This window comes from Python bivittatus, unplaced genomic scaffold (assembly GCF_059951505.1).
Source record: "Python bivittatus isolate LINGU-HERP-01145 unplaced genomic scaffold, Pbiv_v1 ctg000040_np1212, whole genome shotgun sequence".
In the NCBI taxonomy this organism is placed as follows: Eukaryota; Metazoa; Chordata; class Lepidosauria; order Squamata; family Pythonidae; genus Python; species Python bivittatus.
In genome coordinates, this window is record NW_028277032.1 from 5749161 (window position 1) to 5770435 (window position 21275).

Sequence of the window (21275 nt, forward strand, 5' to 3'; positions counted from 1 at the left end):
GATAACCACACTTTGTCCCCCACTTTCCACGGTTCATGGGGGGGGCTCTCTTCTTATCTGCCTGGGCTTTGTAACTTTCTCTGGCTTTTGCAATAGCTTTTTCAGCGATTGGCCACAATTGCCTTATCCTGTTACCCCATTCATCCACTGTTTTAACCCCTGTCTGACCGTGAGGAAGTTCAGGTATAGGTACAAAGTCTTGCCCTGATACAATTTGGAAAAGTGATAGCCCAGTACTATCGTGGACAGCATTATTGTAAGCCACTTCAGCATAAGGTAATAATTCCACCCAATTGTCCTGTTGATGGTTTATGAAACATCACAAATATTGTTCCAACCTCGCATGTCTCCTCTCTGTCGCTCCGTCCGTCTGAGGATGAAAGGAAGAGCTCATTGCTTGCTTGGACCCCAAAAGGGTTAAAAATGCCTTCCAGAATTTAGAGGAGAACTGGACCCCCCTGTTGCTGATCACTCTTTCAGGACAACCATGTAATCTGTATTTGTGTTGGATAAATAATGCAGCTAGTTCAGGCACTGAGGGGATGGCTTTGCACGGGATGAAGTGAGTTTGTTTAGAGAAGAGATCAGTAACAGTCCAGACTACAGTCATTTTCCTGCTCTCTGGCAGGCCTACAATAAAATCCATGGCTATTTCTTTCCATGGTTTTTCAGGGCTTGCCACAGGTTGCAACAACCCACGTGGTTTCCCCCCTTGCCTTTTTGGCATAGCACATACAGGACAGATATTTACATATTCCGCCACATCCCTTCTGAGAGAAGGCCACCAAAATTGCCTGCATAGTAGATGTAAAGTTTTGACAAAACCAAAGTGTCCTGCTGTTTTATCATCATGGCACCTTTGTAGTACCAGTTTGCAAACCTCCAGGGGCACGTACAGTCTATCTGCTTTCCACCATGCCCCCTCCCTCTGGGTCAGTTCTTCCTTATTCTTCTGGAACCATTCATCCTGTTCCAGGAAGCGATTTAAGTCCGTTAATAACTCTGACTTGAGGAGGGGTTTGGTGGCATTACTTTGTGATCTGGTGACTGCAGCTGCCAGTTCTGGCTCCCGCCGGTTGGGGATTACAGCTGACACCACCTTCTCCCGTTGGCTATTGTGCTGGGGCAGCCTGGAAAGAGCATCTGCCAAGAAATTCCACCCTCCCGGGATGTATTTTAAAATGAAATTAAATCTACTGAAGAATTGTGCCCATCTTATTTGTTTAGGAGACAACTTTCGGGGTGATGTCAACGCTTCTAAGTTCTTATGGTCTGTCCAAACCTCAAAAGCCTCCTCCGCTCCTTCCAGCAAATGTTTCCAATTTGTTAAAGCCCATTTCACCGCGAAAGCCTCCTTTTCCCACACCAGCCACCTCCTCTCAGTTTCAGTGAACTTTCGAGATAAGTAAGCACATGGTTTTAACATTCCTTCCCCATCCTTTTGTAATAGGACTGCACCAGTTGCTACATCTGAGGCATCTGAGGCATCTGAGGCCTGAATAACAAAAGGCTTTGCTGGATCTGGGTGCTTCAGGATGGGTTCAGCAGTGAATAATTGCTTGAGGCTTTCAAAAGCCTCCTGACATTCTCTTGTCCATTTTAAAGAGGTCCCTGGAGCTTTTGCTGCTGAGGTGGGTTTGTCCTTCGTTTTTAAAAGATCAGTCAAAGGGAGGGCTACTTGTGCAAAATTAGGAATAAACTGTCTGTAAAAGTTGGCAAAGCCAAGGAAACTTTGCAGTTGTCTCCTGGTTTTTGGGGCCTCCCAGGTTAGGACATCCCACACCTTATTGGGATCCATTTCCACCCCTTTATGAGATATTCTGTAGCCCAGATAGTCAATGCAATCCTTATGGAACTCACACTTGGATAATTTTGCATACAACTGCGCATTTAGCAGTTTCTCCAGCACTTTCCTGACTAATTTCACGTGTTCCTCCATTGTTTCAGTGTAGATTAAAATGTCATCCAAGTACACCAACACTCTTCAGTAGAGGAACTCGTGCAAGACCTCATTAATCAGTTGCATGAATACCCCAGGTGAGCCTTTTAATCCAAATGGGAGAACTCGATACATATAGTGTCCCAGTGCGCAGCGGAATGCAGTCCTCCATTCGTGCCCAGCTTTTATCCGCACGCGGAAATATGCCTCTCTCAAATCTAGTTTGGTAAAAATCTTCCCTTTCGCCAAATGAGCTAACAAGTCTTTTATTAATGGCAGAGGGTACTTGTTCTCTGTGCATATTGCATTTAACCCCCTATAGACTGTGCATAAGCGTAAAGTCCCATCTTTCTTTTCTCTGAAAAGTACTGGCACCCCCAGAGGGGATTTGGCAGGCACTATGAAGCCCCGGCTCAAGTTTTTGTCAATGAATTCCCTCAATGCCCCCATTTCCTTTTGGGTCATTGAGTACATTTTTGGGGTTGGGTACTTCGCTCCTGGCACCATCTCAATCTCGCAGTCTGTGGGGCGGTGTGGCAGTAGTTGGTCAGACTCCTTTTCACTAAAGACTTTTGCCAAGTCCCTATATTGCCAGGGGATTTCCTCCTCTCCCCCCACATGGGGCTTCCTCCCTTGGTGCTGCTCCTTCAGGGCTGCTGCCCCCAGCTCCCCTCGTGGGTTGGGCTCCGCCTTTGCAATCCCACGCCCGCCATCTGGAAAGGTCAGAGTCTTTTCCCGCCAGCTGATGTGGGGGTCCCACCGTTCCAGCCAGGACATTCCCAGAATGAGGGGGTAACTAGCCAGTGGCGCGACCAGGCATTTTAAAGTCTCCCGGTGCGTTCCAACTTTTAACTCAAAAGCCTCTGCACCTCCCCCCACCGCTGTTCCATCCACTTGCCTGAAGATTATGGGAGTTTTCAGCCGGTGCACTTTCAAATGTAATCTGTTGACGAGCACGGGGCTGATCAAACTCCGGGAGCAACCTGAATCAAGCAATGCTGTGAGCCGGGCCCGACGAGTCGATCGCGGAACACCGATCGCTACCTCATACGTCATCGGACTCACCCGGATGTCCTCGATCGATTTGCTCGGGATCGGCTGGTCGCGCCTTGGGCTCTCCTCCCTCTCGCTGCGCTCTCCCCTTCGTCCTTGCTGTCTGAGAGGTAGGCAATTCTCAGCCTCTCTTCTTCGCCTCTCGCTGCTGTGTTTTTCTGTGGGGCTTTCATCGCTCTTGCAGGTTTCTCGGCTTTTTTCCCTTTCGCCGTGGTTTGTAGCCTTGGATTCTGGGGACAGGCCACCACGAAGTGCCCCTTCTCGCCGCACATGAAGCAGGCTTTCCTCGCAGCCTGCGGCCTTGCCGAGGGGGTTAACTCCTTCCTTGCCGATTTCGCCCCGTTTGGCTTGCGGCGCTAGGGGGCCGCCATCTCGCCTCCGCGCCATGCGGTTTGACTCTGGCCAGTTGCGCCTCCAACACGGAGACGTGGGTGATCCATCCCGCCAAGGTCTCCGGGCACCCCCGCACCACGGCCCTCTCGAAGAGCCTTTGGTCCAGCCCCTCCTGGAACAGCCGCACGAGGAACCCCTCCGGCCAGTCTGGGAGCTTCGCCGCCAAGCGCTTGAACTCCAGCGCATAGTCTGACACGGGGCGCGCCCCTTGTTTCAGCTCCCTGATCGCCTGCGCTGCATGCGAGCGGGCACATTGGTCCTCGAATTGGTCCCGTAGGGCAGTGATGAAGCGGTCAAAGTCCCCCAGTTCTGGGGCCTCTGCTTCATTCAAGTTGTTCACCCACTCAGCTGCCACGCCTACCAGGAAGCGGGATACATACAGCACCCTCCAGGCATCGCTGGCAAATAGGTGCCCGCATGTGCCCATGCAGATTCTCACCTGGTTCAGGAAGGCGGGCAGTTGGGCAGGGTCTCCGTCTTACTTCTTTACTAGCCCCCATCTTCGCAATAGGTCCCCTTCCTCCTGCTGCGGTTGTGGGGTGGCTTGCTGCTGGCCTGCTCCCCAGCCGCGGCCTGCAAGGGGTTGGAACGGGGGCAGAGGTGGGGGAAGGGTTGCTGGTTCCATCGGAGCGATCGGGGAGGGCTGGGCAAGCTGTGCCGACCCCTGTCTGGGTATGGGAGGATGCACGGGAGGCCGCGCCATAATCCCCAGCTTGCCCAATTCCTCCCTCAGGGCGCGCACTTCGCCTTCCAGCTTCCTCACCCGTTGCCCCTCATCCCATGCCGTTGTCACTCCGGTCGCTGTCCCCAGGGCTCTCGACCATTGAGGACGGGCTGGCATGTCTGGGGTGAACCCTCCGGCATCATCCCAGATGTTCAGGTCTCTTGGTGGGTCCCAGCGGTGGGCCAGCCACCTCGCTGGGTCCTTCGGTCCGGCGCCCGCTAGTGCTTCCATGAGGGGGACTTGCCGCTCCTCCACTTCTGCTGGTGCCTCCGGTGAACTTTTCTGCAGCTCCTCAGAGGCCATACTAAGTTGCTGGAAATGCCTCGTAGAGTTTCCTCTCGGGTGAAATCTAGTATCAGAGAGTTTTAGCAAAATGTCAAGTCCACAATGTCCAACTCCCAGTTCTGAAGCATTCTCATGTAACCAGGCTTGGTTCAGAAAAATATTTCTTTATTACGTGGTACATGTAGCTTGTAAACAGAACATTGCTAAAACTAAAGCCTTGGGTAAACTTCCCTCTATTTATCCCCCTCCCCTTATTGCCTGGCATCTCAATTCTTCTCCACCTGGTGGTGACCTCTCTCCTTCCTCCTGCTCCCACCTGAGGCCCTTCCTGGCTCTTTGGGCCCCAGCTGCCTTGCTGGCAATCAAGCCAGTCTAAATTGCCCATATATGGTTAAGTTGCTTCCCAGCTCCCATTACAACCATTAACAGCAAACCCACCCCCCCTTAGTTAGAAGTGGCAGAAACAAATCACTCCAACTCCCAACGAATGCAATATAATGGAAAACAACAACAGTTGGGTGATGCAGGTTCTAGCACATGGACTCTTACCCAGCTACCTCCAGGCAAAAAGGCTATTGGAAGTAAGTGGGTCTTTAAAGTTAAACAAGATGCAGAAGGGAAACTACAGTGCTACAAAGCGAGGCTTGTAGTACAGGGGTTCAGTCAACAGTATGGAGAAGACTATGATGCCACTTTTGCCCCAGTGGTCAGATATACCACTATCCGAACACTTTTAAGCATAGCAGCTTCAAAGTAAATGCAAGTGAGACACATAGACATAAAAACTGCATACTTACATGGCGAGATCTCAGAGGAGATTTATATAAAACAACCCAAAGGTTTCATCAAACCAAATGAATCTCATTTAGTATGCGACTTCAGAAGGGGCTTTATGGAGTAAAACAAGCCGCTAGGGCATGGAATGAAAATCTACACACCGTGCTAATACAGTTAGGATACAAACAAGGCCATGCAGACAAGTGTTTATACACCAAATGCAATAATGGACAATTTTCTTACATTCTGGCATTTGTTGATGACCTCATAATTGCGACTGAAAATGACAGAAACTACTCCCAAATAGTAGAGCATCTAAGCAAAGATGTGGAAGTCAAAGAACTAGGAAAAGTGCATTATTATCTAGGAATTCAGATAGAAAGAGAAGAAGATGGTTCTTTTCTTCTAAGCCAAAAACAGAAAGTTACTGAATTAATTGAGAGTCTGCAGATGCAAGAAGCACACCTGGTTGCCACACCTATGGCTACTGATTTTTTGAAGAGTCAAGAGGAATCAGAACTTTTACCTGACAACAACAGATACAGGTCAGTAATAGGGAAACTTTTGTACCTAGCCACAACATGTAGACCAGACATAGCGAATGCAGTAGGGATTTTAAGCAGAAAAGTAAGTGCTCCCACTGAACGTGACTGGACAGCTGTTAAGAGAGTTGTCAGATATCTAAGAGGTACGCAAACTGTAAATTAAAATTGCCAGCTGACAGCGATCCAAAACTAATAGGTTACATGGACGCTGACTGGGCAGGGGATGCAAAAGACAATAGATCCACAGGTGGTTATGTCTTTATGTTTGCAAATGGTCCCATTTCTTGGGGCAGTTATAAGCAAAATTGTGTAGCCCTGTCTTCCACAGAGTCGGAATACATTGCAGCTACAGAAGCTTGCAGAGAAATGGCCTGGCTTGACCAACTGACAAAAGACTTTGATTTAGTGTGCAAGAAGCCCGTTTGCCTCATGGAAGACAACCAAAGTTGCCTGAAGTTGTCACAGAGTGAGAAATTCCATGCAAGAACAAAGCACATTGGAGTCAAATATCACTTTGTGCGTGAAGCCATCCAGGATGGACTTGTGGACTTGGCGTATTGTCATACAAAAGATATGACTGCAGACATTCTCACCAAGCCTCTACCAAGAGACAGCTTCGAGAACCTTCGAGTCAAAATGGGACTCTGGGTGGTTTAGTTTAATAAAAATTTAATACAGGAACTGTTTTGACTGAGAAGAGGTTTGTGGGAAAAATGCAGTCAAAACGCACAGATCCTGTGTTCCTGGATGGACACGTGGAAGGAGGCGGTGACTCTGTGAGGTCACTTCCTCTTCCTCCTCCACCACGCTACGAAGAAGAAGCACATGTCTGAGCTCTTCAGCTCAGAGATAAAGTACGGCCTAAAATATGGCCTAGTCTTATAAACCAGTTAATAGTTTAAATTTGCTGTTTATTTATTTCTTGCTACTGTAACTGCTGTTCTGAAGAGAAAGAAAAGTACTTCATTATTTTATTTACGTTATTTCTGCTTTTCTTTACAAGAAAACTGCAATCGTTACTTTTGGGGGAACACCAGATATAATCCCATGCCCACACTTCCAGGTGGTTTTCAAGTAGATTTGAGACTTTTTGATACTCTTCCTCACTCTCAAGCCCAAGCAGCAGTGGAAACATTCCAGTATTTCCTTTTGCAACATGATTTTTCCAAACATTCAGGTTTTTTTTTAAAATCCAAGAATCTTGTCACTTGAAGTCAAGACATTTTCTCCACTGCCTTGCAGAGACTTGTTCAGCTGGTTCATGTGACGAAGGATGTCTGCTAAGTATACTAGTTTCTGCAACCATCTCCATCTTCAAAGCACTCAGTGAAATGTGGAATATATTTTCTAGAAAATACTCTTGCAATTCTGCCTTCAACTCAAACACTCTTTTGAGAACTCTTCCTCTGCTGAGCCACTGTATTTCTGTGCATAAGGAGACTTATGTGCTCTTTGCCCAGGTTTTCACACAGTTTTTAAAACATTCTTGTGTGAACTGGTCTTTATTTAATAAAGTTAACCATTTTTATAGCACCATCTAGAACTTTTTCATTTCATCTCCAAGAGTTTTTGACACCCTCTCTGTGAACAAAGCAGTGTGTTGGGACAACATCAGGATTTTCTTTTCTTACAAGAGAAATGAAACCTCTCATGGAGCCAACCATTGATGGCGCGCCATCAGTACAGATGCCAACACCGTTCCTCCAAGACAGACTTTTTGTTTCCAGATACGAAGACAAAACTTTAAATACATTTTGGTCTTTGCATATTTGTGTAGTTCTTTGCAGCAGAAAAAGTTTTGTTGAATTTTACCATCATTTACAAATCTTACAAATGCCATAACATGACATTTATTGGTGAAATCTGTTGACTCATCAACTTGGATAGAAAAGCTGCTGTTTTTCAGATTATCACACAAAACCTCTTCAGCATCATATGACATGTCATCAATATGCCAACCTATTGTACTGTTTGACAGTGGAACCTTTTCAATTTCTTGACTGCATCTGGTCCTAGCATTTTCCCCACTATTATTTTACATGCTAGCATGATTACTTTCTCACCCAAAGTGTGACTTCCTTTGCTGTGTACTAGGTTCTGCCACTAAAGTTCTGCTTCTTGTGCTTTTTTACTGACTGTCATTTTATTAACAAAAGCTTTACTTTGTTCTATGATTCCAATAGCCATTTAAAATAATCAGAACTTTTACTAAATAGTTTTCATTGTAAAAATGGACTTTTTTTGTTTGAGTCCACTGACGTACCAATGCAGGGAAATGCCTGAGAAGGTTAAAATTCTTCATTATCATTGTTAAACTTATTGGTATTGTCCACTGTAGAATCCTCCTCTTCTCTCACACACCTCTTCTTCAGAGGTCAGAAATTTAAAAGTCTCCAGGGCCTGATTAATTACACCAAGGGACTGAGGGAACTAGCAGAACTACTTACTATAATGTTTGAGGAGGAGAGCCAATATCATTCCTATTTTCAAAAAGGGAAAAGAGGACCCAGGAAAACACACACCTGATGTCTAAACTGGGCAATGTTTTGAGCAGATTATTCAATAGCATATTTCTCAATGTTTGGATAAGAATGCAATAATAGCGCCCAGCTTGGTTTTATCACAAACCAGTCATGCCTGAGTAACTCACAGAGCCACAGAGGTGGAAGAACACAGGGGTCATTTAGTCCAATCTCTTGCTCAGTAAATATGAAAAATGACTGACAGGTCATATAGCCAGGGCCACCATATTGCTTCTGATACCTTTGCCTCTTCCCGTTATGCAGCCTGCCATCTCTTGGATTGAGAATCCAAGAATCATGGAGGTCACATAATTCAACCCTTTGATCAGTGCCTCTGGATGAAGGAGAACTTACCACTGATGTCTAGCCTCCTTCCTTGTAGCTTTCACCCATTAATTTTGGTCCTGCCCTCTGGGACAATAAAGAATAAGCCCATTCCTTCTTCTTCATGACAACCCCTTTTTTCCTGTTTCGTCATATGCTTCTGTAACTCAGAGAGACTTTCTGTATGTTTGCAAATGTGGTTTTGAAAACTGGCTAAGGGGCCTTGGAACCTGGAGCTACAAGTTCTTCTCAAGAGGCATCAGCTAGCAGATAGTCTTGTAAAAAATAAAACCCTCCTTTCCTAGAGGTGGAACCATACCCTTCAAAAGTTTGCTGAAAATGTCAGATTCCTAAGACTGAAATGGTTTCCAGAGGTGTATTGATTCCTAGAACCAGCAAGGAGACTGGACTCAAGACAAGCATGAGACCTGCATGGATAGCCCAAGCACTGCACCCCTAGAAGGGGGAACTCCTTGAGGGGAGCTAGAGAGAAATCGTCCAGGGGCCTTTCAAAGCCCACATCTTCTAGAGGAATAGAGAGAAGAATCCCCCTACAACCTCCATCCAGGCACAAATCTTCTCTAATCCACTAGCCAGTAGGGTTTGCTGCCGTAGAATGCACAGAAGTTGTATGCGATAGGCAATCACTATTATACTACTTAAATGCACTTACACTTTTCCTTTTCTTTCTGTTATTGATAGGCAACTCATAAAGATTACATAGATAGTGATTGAATTCAATCTTGGCAAGATTTTTCTTCTATAAGGGAATCACACAAAATACGGTAACAATAGCAGTAAATAATTTCGGACATTTTATGTTTACCCTTGCATAACAATCTTCATCAGGGTGTTAGAAATAAGGAGCCACATTTATTTCAGTCAGAAAGATTTGCACATCTGGCCCAGCAGGAATTGCTGAATCTATTTTCATTATAACAAACATTGATTTTGCATTAAAAAGTCTCATTATTTGAGATAATGACTGTTGGGCTCTTTAGTTATTCTTCTGGTTTCTAAATCATTATACCTCTTGCATTTAAACTGCAGATGGGATTGCAAAGGGCCCAAATGACATTAGAGTAGAGCTGTTTCCATTCAGCAATATGGAGGGGAGGGAATGAAAAAGGAAACTGGAAGGGCAGTATTTAAAAGAAATATGGTTGATGTTGCTAGTAACAAGTTCTCCATTTTTTCTAAGTTTTAAAAAAGAAAAATCTTCATTGCATTCATTACATTCATTTGCAGAAAGTTTAAAGAATACCTTCCCCCCTGCTTTTTCAGCCCTCTCTAGGGGATGCTGGGAGGAGGGGTTATTACCTGTGTAATAGGTAACTTTTCCCACTGTGAGAAGATTTTATAAAAATTGCAGAAAGAATTTTTGAATTCACACCTTATCAATACCGTGCAACATTTTTTGGGCCAAGGGAGGTATGTGGGTCTAGCACTACAAAGGGAAAATGGATGCGGTCAAAGCCAAAAGGGGCAGATCAAAAGGAAAAATTGTATTTTTCTGAAGTCCAGTTCCAATCCAGACTTTCTGAAAGCCTGGGAAATTTCAGCACCCTTAAAGATTAGAGTTCACGTTCCTGTTAAGATCACAAAATAATTGAGCTTACTGAGTTTATTTCAATGATTATCCTCTTTTTTTCTGGACCTGAACCCTCCTGGACCCAAATCTATGATCTGTGGGATGCAAATCAGCAGGGTTCATAGAAAGGCTCTTGGGGCAGTTCACCCTGGATTCGTTCACCACTGATGCAACCAGCCCCCATCCATCCCTTTTGCAAGTACAGAACCACTCAAAATAAGCTGATTTATATTTCTGCACACATGCTTAGCAATGCCTTTTGAATAATTCTGGATTTTTAAGGGGAAGGGGGCAGAAGGATACTGGAACATCTTATTAATGCATTATTCTGCCTGGAATGGAGGCTGTTTGGTAAATGCCCCTCGCACTGGCAACAGCAATATGAATTATTGACTTGGTGTCTCTTCCCTAGTGAGAACTTTCCCAAGGCTGTGCTGATATTGGATATGTATTCTGAATAAGGCAGAAAGGAGATGCCTCATTGGCACATCAGGTCTGGGGGATTTTAAGACCTCTGGAAGATTTCATACTGTCTCATCTCAGAGCCCAAAGGAAGAGGCATAACCCTTATTGCACGTCAATTCTTTTGGTGGAAAAGGAATACATGACCTGTGGCAGAGTGCCCCATTATCTTCAAAATATTTCACTGGACAAATATACAGTTGTGACTAATTTAGGTCATGAGAAGGTGCACTTCTTCCACAGCCATACCCCACAACATTCTAGCATAGAGCTACTTTTTTGTTTTTTGCTTCCTTCATTCTTCCCACTCTTTTATCCAGTTCCCTCTTCTGCTTTGCAATCTATTGTCCTTTCAAATGCCACACTACTAATTAATCTCCAGCCTTTTTCTTTCTTCAAGGTCAGCCATATATTATTCATATTTTTAAGCCCCTGATTCTTTTGTTCTGACCAATTATTTCTCAAGTTCTGAATGGCACATTCTCTTCTAAAGCTTTCTTTTCTTATTTCCTTTTCTAGAGCTTCTCTAGTTTCCTTTTGTTTAATTTAATTTAACTAAAATTTAATTTTAACTTAATTTTGAGACTGCTCTAGCTCATATTTTCAATTCTCTTTACCGTAAAATATCACAGGTTTTTGTATTATTCTTTTTATTCCTTTTTATGGCATTGGAGTCCAGCCATTTTCTTTCTTCCTTTTCTTCTTTTCCACATATTGTTTTATCACTATTTTGATTATGTCTTTCTCTTTGCTCAGCCTCGGATCTTTTCCAGTACCGTAATTTCCCCCTTTCTGTGAGTTACGTGATCAAGGAATGCCTATCAGGTTTTTATAAATTATATGGATGAGGGAATTGAGGCAATGCTTACCAGACTTGCAGGCAATACAAAGCTAAGAGGGGTGGCTAATACTTGGAAGGAGAGTGAAAAGTGGAAAAAAACTTAGACAAGCTAGTGCACTGGGTGGAAACTAATAGAATGAAATTTAACAAGGAGAAATGTAAAGTCATGAATCTAGGTAAGAGAAATAAAAGAACATGTACAGGATGGGGAGAAATTGGCTCAACAAGGACTTGAGTGTACTAGTGGATCACAAGCTCATTGTGCCCCAACAGTGTAATGCAGCTGCAAAGGCCAACAAAGTCTTGAGGAGCATCAAGAAGAGTGTAGAGTCCAGATCGCAGGAAGTAATTATCCTGCTCTATCTTGCCTTGGTCAGGCCTTGCTGGGAGCATTGCATTCAGTTCTCCACACCCCAGTTTAAAAAAGACATTGATAAACTGGAGCAAGTCCAGAGAAGGGCTACCAAGATGGTGAAAGTCCTGGAAACCAAGTCCTACGAGGAATGGTGAAAAGATCTAGGTATATTTAGCTTACAGAAGAAAAGGTTGAGAGGGGACATGACAGCTGTCTTCAAATATCTGAAGGGCTGTCACATTATAAGGGGTCCAGACTTATTCTCACTTGCTCCAGAGGGTAAGGCTAGAACTTATGGGATGAAACTTCAAGGATGTAGATACAGATTAGGTATGAGGAAGAACTTCTTGATAGTAAGAGCTGTCAATCAGTGGAATAGGTTACCTCATGGGGTGGTTTCTTCCCAGTCACTGGAGGTTTTCAAACATATGATTCTATGACTCTAAGGGTACCCCTTAAAGAAAATGAGTTCCAAAACATGGGGGCTCCTACAGAAAAGGTGTACCGGCCATCTCCTGCCTCACATATCTTATGTGCTTATGGGTTCAGCAGGCTTTAAACTCAGTGACCCTAATCCTAAAACTTCCAGATGGTCCAGCAAGATGCCATATTTGAAAGTATTGATTGCCGCAGAAAGGTCAGATGGGACCAAGAAGGGCAGACTCCTTTGTCAAGGTCCCCATTAAAGTCATTGGCCAGAGCAATTAATTCCATTTCTCTGCTAAGAATTGGCCTGAATCCTGACTGGCCTTTTTTTCTCCAGGATTCTCTGTAGCCGAGTCATCACCAATTATCTCAACAACCTTTTCCAAAAGTTATAGACAGGGCAAAATTTATCAAAAACAGCTGGCTCAAGGGAAGTCGTCTTCTTCAAGAGAGTGCATAATTGCTTCCTTCAAAACAGGCAAAATTCTTCCCTCCCTCCCTCCCTCAAAAAATTATTAACAATTACCTGGTCTGGCTACTCACATCCCATTTGAATGCCTCTAGAAGCCATGAAGGGCAAGGGTCCAGACCACCAGTGGCAGAGTTCATACCACTGAGAACCTTGTCCACTTCTTCAAGCTCAGAAGAGTCCACCCAACAATACAAGTCCCCACCTTGTTCACCTCAGTGGACTCTGCCCAACTGGCAGCATCCAGCCCAGAGCAGTTACATGTGACTTAATCCACCAGCCAGTTAATATGGAGTCTCAGAGACTTGGATCAGCCTGAAGAGCTGCTGCCAAGTGGTGGTAGCCAGAGGGTCCCTGCATAGTGAGGAGAGAGACAGAGAGACTGCCCTCTCTTTGCTTTTCCATGGCCCAATTCTCCTCACAGCTATCAGCTGTTTTCAGACTGCTTTTGAACACAAGTGCAGAACTGTATCACAAAACCAGAATAGGTATTGACAGTTAGCTAATCCCACTTCTTCCTCCAGCCTTCATTAAAGAGAGAGATTGGTGCCAGGTAGTGGGAAGAGAGGGAAAACTATAGGAATGCACCAAGCACTCTCCTTAAAGTGCCCTATGTACCATGAATAAGGATACAACCTTTACCAGGTTACTGTGGCAGGATAGTGATCTTCAGTGGGGACAGCAAATTTTATGCTGATCTAGTTGTCTGCTTGACAGCTGTTTGGCCTTATCCACACATCTTGCTTGCCCTGCAGAAAGACATTTCACTTACTGTTTCTGAAGGACCAGATTAAGAATGAGGTGTAAATACATTCATGAGATCCAAATGCTTTTTCCTCCTCCAGTGGCAAGGTCTTCAGTCAGCTGGAGGAAATGCTTCATGGTCTGCTAGCTGGGTCCGATGCAACCTCTGTTCTTGGGGAGGAGGTGAAAGGAGGGAGATGGAGGGGGTCAATGCAGACTGCGCAGAGACAGTGGGCAGAGTCGAAGTGTTCTTGGAGCTAAGTAACCTGAGCTGCTTGGCTGCAGTGTTAGACTTTGGAGAGCTCCCAACTGCTCCAGACCTCCCAGTGAGGCCCAACTCTTTTTTGCTCAGGTCGGGTTTCCATGATCAGGCTGGACCTCTTGAAATCATTCCTACGACTTTAATTAAAGACTTCAGACCAGGGTGGGTGGATTGGATGGGGCAGTTCTTTCTGGATAACCTATGAAATCTTCAGTCAGGGCTGCCCCAGCATTAGGGCCTCCTGATCCTGCTGCTCAAATGTCTCTCAGGCAGTTTAGGGTGCTGTGTGCTCAACATGCTGCTGGCTTTTAAGGCAGATGGAAATAGCAAGGTTGGCAATAGGAAAACAAAAAGTTGAGCATTATGAGAATAATAACTTGGAAAGTGTCAGGCAAAGAATAATTGAATTCAATGACATTCAATGCTACAAAAAACAATAGTAGCCATGTGGCCACCCGCCTGATTCATGTTTAACAAAACAAGGCTAAGGGTCATGTAGTCAGGAGTCCCATAAATAACAAGTTAATGGGATTTCTGAACAAGCTGTCCCCAAAATGGTTTTTCATCTCACAGAGAGAACATTAAAATGCAAATGGATGCAGGCGGTGTCCTCATAAACAACCATATTCATTTAACCCCTGACCTTACCATTTCACAGCCTATTCTGACAATTTATATGGTCCTAGTCTTGTTTGTTGCTCACAGCTGCAAGGCTAGAAAGCCAGTTTTTTTCCTAGGGAAACAGCAGCAATAGCATGTGCAAACGTGTTCGCGTGATTGCACTGCCCTTAGAAAACTTCCTATACACTATCTCTCTTCCAATTTCCCTACATTGCTGAAGACATTGTTAACTAAGAAGTCCAAAATATGGAATTATCCAGAGGAAAGGAAGATAGTTCCAGCAGAACATCTCTATTGCTAAGTTTATTTTTATCTCTGCCAGCTGACAAGAAATGATCTCCTACCTGTTGAGCCTCTCCCTAAGGGATGTCTCAGAACTGGCATCATCATCATCATCATCATCATCATCATCATCATCATCACAATTGCAAAAGGCAGCTTTACTTGGAACAGCTTATATCATGTGACGATACCTTTAACAACATCAAACAACAACATCTGCCTATCCCAGGTCCTTGGGAAGGACTCAATAGATAGGTGATAAAAATGCCAAATCCAGTCTAAACATCTGGCTGACTGTGCAACCAATCATCATCATCATCATCATCATCATCATCATCATCATCATCATCTAGATAGACTACAAACAATGGCATGACAAAGTAGCAACAATGGTGCATTAGAATATCTGCAAGAAATACCATTTGCCTGCAATCAAGAACTGGCAGGACCACAAAACAGACAAAGTAATAGAAAAGGAAGAAGCTAAAGTGCTCTGGGACTTTAGAATTCAAACAGACAAACACCTGCCACACAACACCCCAGACTTAACCATTGTTGATAAGAAAGACAAAAAAATCTGGATAGTGGACATTGCAATACCTGGAGACAGTAGAAGAGAAGAGAAAGAACTGGAGAAAATCACAAAATATAAAGACCTGCAAATAGAAAAAGAAAGCAAAAATAATCCCAATAGTAATAGGTGCCTTGGGTACAATCCCAAAACATCTGGAGCACCACTTGAAGACCATCGGCATTGACAAAATCACCATCAGTCAATTGCAAAAGGCAGCTTTACTTGGAACAGTAAACGATAGCTTTAACACCATCAAACAACAACATCTGCCTATCCCAGGTCCTTGGGAAGGACTCGATAGGTGGATAAAAATGCCAAACCCAGTCTAAACATCTGGCTGACTGTGTGACCAACCATAATAATTTGTTACCCCTAGTGAGGTACTGCCTTGATGTGGTTGTGGGGCTTGCATGCTCTGAGGAAGATGAGAACTATGCCAAAGTCTTGACCATACTGGACAGGTCTCATCAGAGGAGCCAGATGAAGAGTGTCTCTCCCATAAATGATATGGTGAGATGTAATTTATAGAAATCAATACCAGATCAATTATACAAGGACCACGCTAGGTGTTCTAATTCCTGGACATCTGGTGACAAGAGGGGTACAGGACTCAGGACTGTTGGCTGAGCAACCAGGGCCAGCAGCTGCAGGACTACTGGAAGAAAAGTTGTTTACCTGTCGCAAATATATGAAGACTGAAAACAAAGAAATAATGATCTGCTATTACAAATCAAGTCCAACAAAAAGAGGATATCTGAAAGAATGCACCAGTACTGGAAAGAACATCCAGAATCAGAAATAACAGAACAGAGGCTAGCAGATCAACATTGATTTATAGTATGAAATAAAGTATTCACAGAAGTAGAATTGGAAGAACTGCAAAGGTCTACCCAGGGCAAAGAAATCAAAGCCTTGCCAGAAGTAGCTCAGGCTGTAGAGACAAATCAGGGGGAGTCAGCAGTAGAGGAAGCTAGGATCACTATTGAATTGTTTCCATTCCCAAACCAGGCACCCTCTTCTCTGCCTTCTCCCCAGAAAGAATGAAGCCCTCTAACTAAAAAACAAGAGTAACTGAAACAAAGAATAACTGAGCATCTAGAACAGCGCACAAAGAACAGAATAAGGTTGCCTGCATTGAAACTTGTTACAAAGAAAGAGCTAGCACAAGTATTAAATGATGCCAATACTATTTTTAATCTATTTGTCACAATTGTTGTAAATAACTTATAATCACTATTTAATAACGATACTGGTCTATAATTTTTTGTTTATGGAAGGGTGTTTTGGAAGACCCTTTGAAAGGGATAGAGATACTAATGAGAAAATTAAAGGAATTTGGTGCATTAGTTGGTTTTAAGATTAATAAACAAAAGAGAAAGATGTTAAAAATATAAAGATACAAGATGAAATAGAATCGATGAACAAAACAGGTTTTAAGATTGAGAAAAGGTAAAGTATTTGGGTGTTAATCTGACAAATGTGAATTGTATGTTGTTTCAGAATATTTATGTTAAGACATGGAACAAAATTAAGAAAGATATGTTAAGATGGGAGAAATTACAATTATCATTGTTCGGAAGAATTTCTGTGATAAAAATAAATGTTTTGCCTAGGATGTTATTTTTGTTACAGACAATACTGATTGTGACTTCTGATTCACCATTTAAACAATGGCAGAAGGATATAACTAAATTTATCTGGCAAAGTAAAAAAAAATACAAGTTAAATATAAGGTGTTGTAAGATGCTAAAGAAAAAGGAGGTTTAGCTTTACCTGATTTCAAATTGTATTTTGTTGCTTGCTGTTTAGTTTGGTTGAAAGAATGAATGCCACTGAGAATTAGCAATTATTGAATTTAGAAGGGCACAAATTGAGATTTGGGTGGCACGGCTATCTATGGTACAATAAACTTAAGGTTAATGTCGATTTTAAAAACCATTTTATTAGATGTGCCATTTTGAGAATTTGGAATAGATATAAACCTAGATTGTGTCCAAAAATGCCTTTATGGTTATCTCCACAAGAAGCATTTTACAGGAAAGAAATGGTTCATCAGGGAGAATTTAAAATAAAATCAAGAGAGGATTTGATATCAGAAGGATATATATATATATATATATATATTTATATATATATTTATATATATATTTCAATCATTTTCACATGTACAATTGGTAGAAAGATTTAAAGTTGATAAAAGGATATATGGTTTTGAACAAAATAAAACTGTTTTTGAAACTGAATTGTGCACTAACAATGAACATCTTATCACTAAACTGTATAAGCTTTTGTTGAGATTTGAAACAGAAGATGAACAAATTAAAGACTGCATGATAAAATGGGCTAAAAAATTTGGATCTAATATGCAAATTGAACTATGGGAAAATATGTAGATGAAAGGGTTAAAATTTACATTGTGTTAACAACTGAAAGATAATTTTTATAAAATGATGTATCGATGGTATTTGTCACCGGAAAGTCTGTCAAAAATGTCTAAGGGGACTCCAAATATATGTTGGAAATGCAAACAACAAGAAGGGACTTTCTATCATCTTTGGTGGACATGTAATAAAGCTAAAAACTTTTGGACTCAAATACATATATTAATCCAGAAGATTTTGAAGGTTATGATACAATCAAAACCAGAGACATTTCTTTTGGGACTGATGGATAAACAATTGGAAAAAGCTCATGGACTTCTGTTTTTATATACGATAACTGCAGCTAGATTTTTATATGCTCAAAGTTGGAAAGATTTGATATTACCTAGAATGGAAGAATGGATGGTGAAGTTGATGGAGTTAGCTGAGATGGTGAAATTGACAGCTTTGATTAGAGAAAAAACACTAACTTTTATACTAATTGGAAGTCCCTTTTGGACTTTTTGTGGGAAACAGCAAAAATTAAGTTACAATGCATGGTTTTGATGATTAGTAAAATTAATACACTATGGAAAAATGTATGTTAAGATGTAGTTTTAGAGTTACAGGTTATTTTATGTTTTATTTATATCTGCTGTATAAGAAGTCAGAAGACATTCTTTTTGTATTTCTGTTTTTCTCCTTTTCTTTTTCTATTTTTCAGCAGTTTTGTTCTCTTTTTTTACATCTAGCTTACTTTCTATCCTTTTTCTTGATTATTAGTTTGTGTTAGTTTTTATCCTTTTGCTTAATAAAGCTTAATAAAGCTATTACAAAACTTAATAAAGCTATTACAAAAAAAATGCCAATTCTGTAATATCAAATATAAGCACCAACTCACTGCAAGAAATAAATCAACTGATGTACAGCACGGCTGCAGTTATAACTGAATAGCTTGGATGCAGAATCAACAAACAAGAAAAAAAGCCAAACAGCGCACCACCAAAATGGAAGATTTGGTTGGAAAGTAAGATCAGCATGCTAAGATTAGGTATAAGCAAGCTAGAACAGATGAAAGAAAAGAAGCTGAAGAACAAGAAGACCAAAGGATAGTTGATCAAGAAATATCACCTAGAAACAAGGAAGATCAAAGAAGGACTGGAAATAATGAAACAGCAAATAATAGCTGATCAGAAAAGAATATCAGCAGATACAAAGCTCAAATTGCACACTATAGGCAGAATCTCTAATTTCAGTTGAATCAGAAACATTTCTACCAATCCATCAATGGAGAGACTCCAATGAACCAGTCAGCACCTGACAAAGAAGAAACAGTGCAGTTCAGTGCAGAAAAGAAAAGAAAAGAAACCGCCCAAACACCAGAGGAACAAAAGATCAGCTCCTAACTGACAAGATGATTTTGGAAAACTGCAAGAGAAGAAAGACCAACTTGAATGTAGCTTGGATTGATTACAAGAAGGCATTTGACTTCCTGCCACATGATTGGATAATCAAGTGCCTAGAAATAACAAGAGTCAGTAAAAATATCAGAAGCTTTCTGCAAAGATGAATGCAAAGATTAGTGGCACAATGGAAGACACAGTTGCTGGTCAATGGTGATAGACTGGGAAAGGTTAATATCCAGAGAGGAATCTTTCAAGGAGACTAACTGTCACCACTACTTCTTGTCATTGCATTGATTCCTCTCTCAGCAATACTGAACAAGTCAGACCATGGCTATCAAACATCAAAAACATTTGCCAGGCTATCCCACCTCCTTTACATGGACAATCTGAAGAAGTATGGAAAAGCACTGTCTGAAATAGAATCACTGCTCAACATTGTCCAAATATACAGCCAAGATATTGCAATGGAGTTTGGATTGGACACCATATCCTGCAATAATACCTCTAATGCCATCAAACAACAACATCTGCCTATCCCAGGTCCTTGGGAAGGACTCGATAGGTGGATAAAAATGTCAAATCCAGGCTAAACAACTGGCTGTGTGACCTACAATAATTTGTTAAACTTGTATGCTCTTGTCTCCCAATGACTCTGGATAGCTCACAACAATCAAAACAAAGAAATTATAATAGAACCAATAAAAGGAAAAAAAAAGATAAAGATGGCAAGGGCAACAAACTGGATGGAATAAGCAAGGGATCTCCCTCTCCTTCTCCCTTGCCAAAGGCCTGAGTGAAGAGCTAGGTCTTCATGGCTCTTCTGAACAACAGCGGGGGGGGAGGGGCGGGGGGCATCTGGATCTCAAGGGGAACCTCATTCCAGAGGGCAGGTGCTGCTACAGAGAAGGTGTACTTCTGGGGTCCCAATAGATAACCCTATTTAATCAAAGGAACCTAGAACACACCAACCCAGTCCAGTCCATGTCAGAGCAAATCTGAGTGACTTTATCCACCAGATAGCCTGAATAATCTTTACAGCAGCCCAACAGATATTCTGAGGGACTGTGTCACCTTAAACAGGTGGATGCAATAAGAGTGGAGTAATATTGATGTTTTGGTACCCATATTGCCACGAGGCAATCCCTAATATGGGTTCTTACCTGTGTCCAGTCATTTGCTTCGAGTCTTCCTCCAACAGCACTCCAAGCATCTCTTCTGGTGCTTCATCTCCCGTAGCTGCTTGGTAAACCAAGGTGCACCTCAGGATCAGCACACAGGGAGGGGCCACAGGAGCGATACAATTCTAGGCCCCAGCCACCCACCCATTCCAGGCAGCAACCACCCACCAGATCCTCAAGGAAAAGCCCTGAAGAAGACACCTTGTGACCATTGTTTCTTCATTCTGACTCTTCTTGGGGTTGCCCTCCCTTTTCAAGGCAGAAAATATTGAAAATGTGGCATGCTGATACCCTAAATAAAGAAAAGATTACCTGTTCTCCATTCTTCATAGTATTTGATATCATAGTATCTTTTTCTACATTGAGCAGGTCACCTTGATAGTGTCCTTTTCTACAGTCAGCAGGTTCAAATGTTCTTCTGCACCACCTCAAACCCTGAAACCCTAACCCGAAAGGTTGGAAGAGGCCCCTAGTCCAGGCTCCTGCCCAATCCAAGAATCTACTACTATAGCCAGAGCCAGTTTGGTTTGATGGTTAAGGAATCAGGCTAGAAACCAGGAGACTGTATTCTAGTCTTTCCTTAGGCACAAAGCCAGCTGAAGGACTTTGGGCCAGTCACTCTCAGCCCTGGGAAGAAGGAGTGATGGCAAACTACTTCCAAAAAAAGCTTGCCAAGAAAACTGCAGGGACTGGTCCAGGCAGTTGCCTGGAGTCAAAAACTGACTTGAAGGCACACACACACAATACTATAGCACCCCTGACAGATGACCATCCAGACTCTGTTCAAACACTTCCAGGGAAGGAGAGTCTACCAACTCACAAGGCAGCTGAACAGTTAGAAAGTTTTTCCAGCCAAAAGCTACTTCCTTGTAATTTAAATTCAGTGTTGCTTTCCTTGTGTTCTGGAAAAATTCTGTCCTGTTTTCAGTGCATTGGATACCTGAAGACAACTCTTACATCCCCCTCCATTTTCTTCTCTCCAGGCTGAACATACTAAACCTCTCCGACTGCTCCTTAGAAGCTTTTCCTTCCAGGCTGCATAAAACCTTGGTTGTTCTCTGAATATGCTCCCATTTGTCAATGTCATTCTTAGTGTCCAGAACTCTGAGCACTATTCTAGGTGCAATCTGACCAACACTGCA

The 21275-nt window shown here is 42.5% G+C and overlaps 1 protein-coding gene across 1 annotated transcript in view; it reads left to right on the top strand.

The window, feature by feature from the left end:
- The window catches only part of LOC148216940 (uncharacterized), a 589705-nt gene that overhangs the window by 419902 nt on the left and 148528 nt on the right, over positions 1–21275 (top strand). The window lies entirely within an intron of this gene.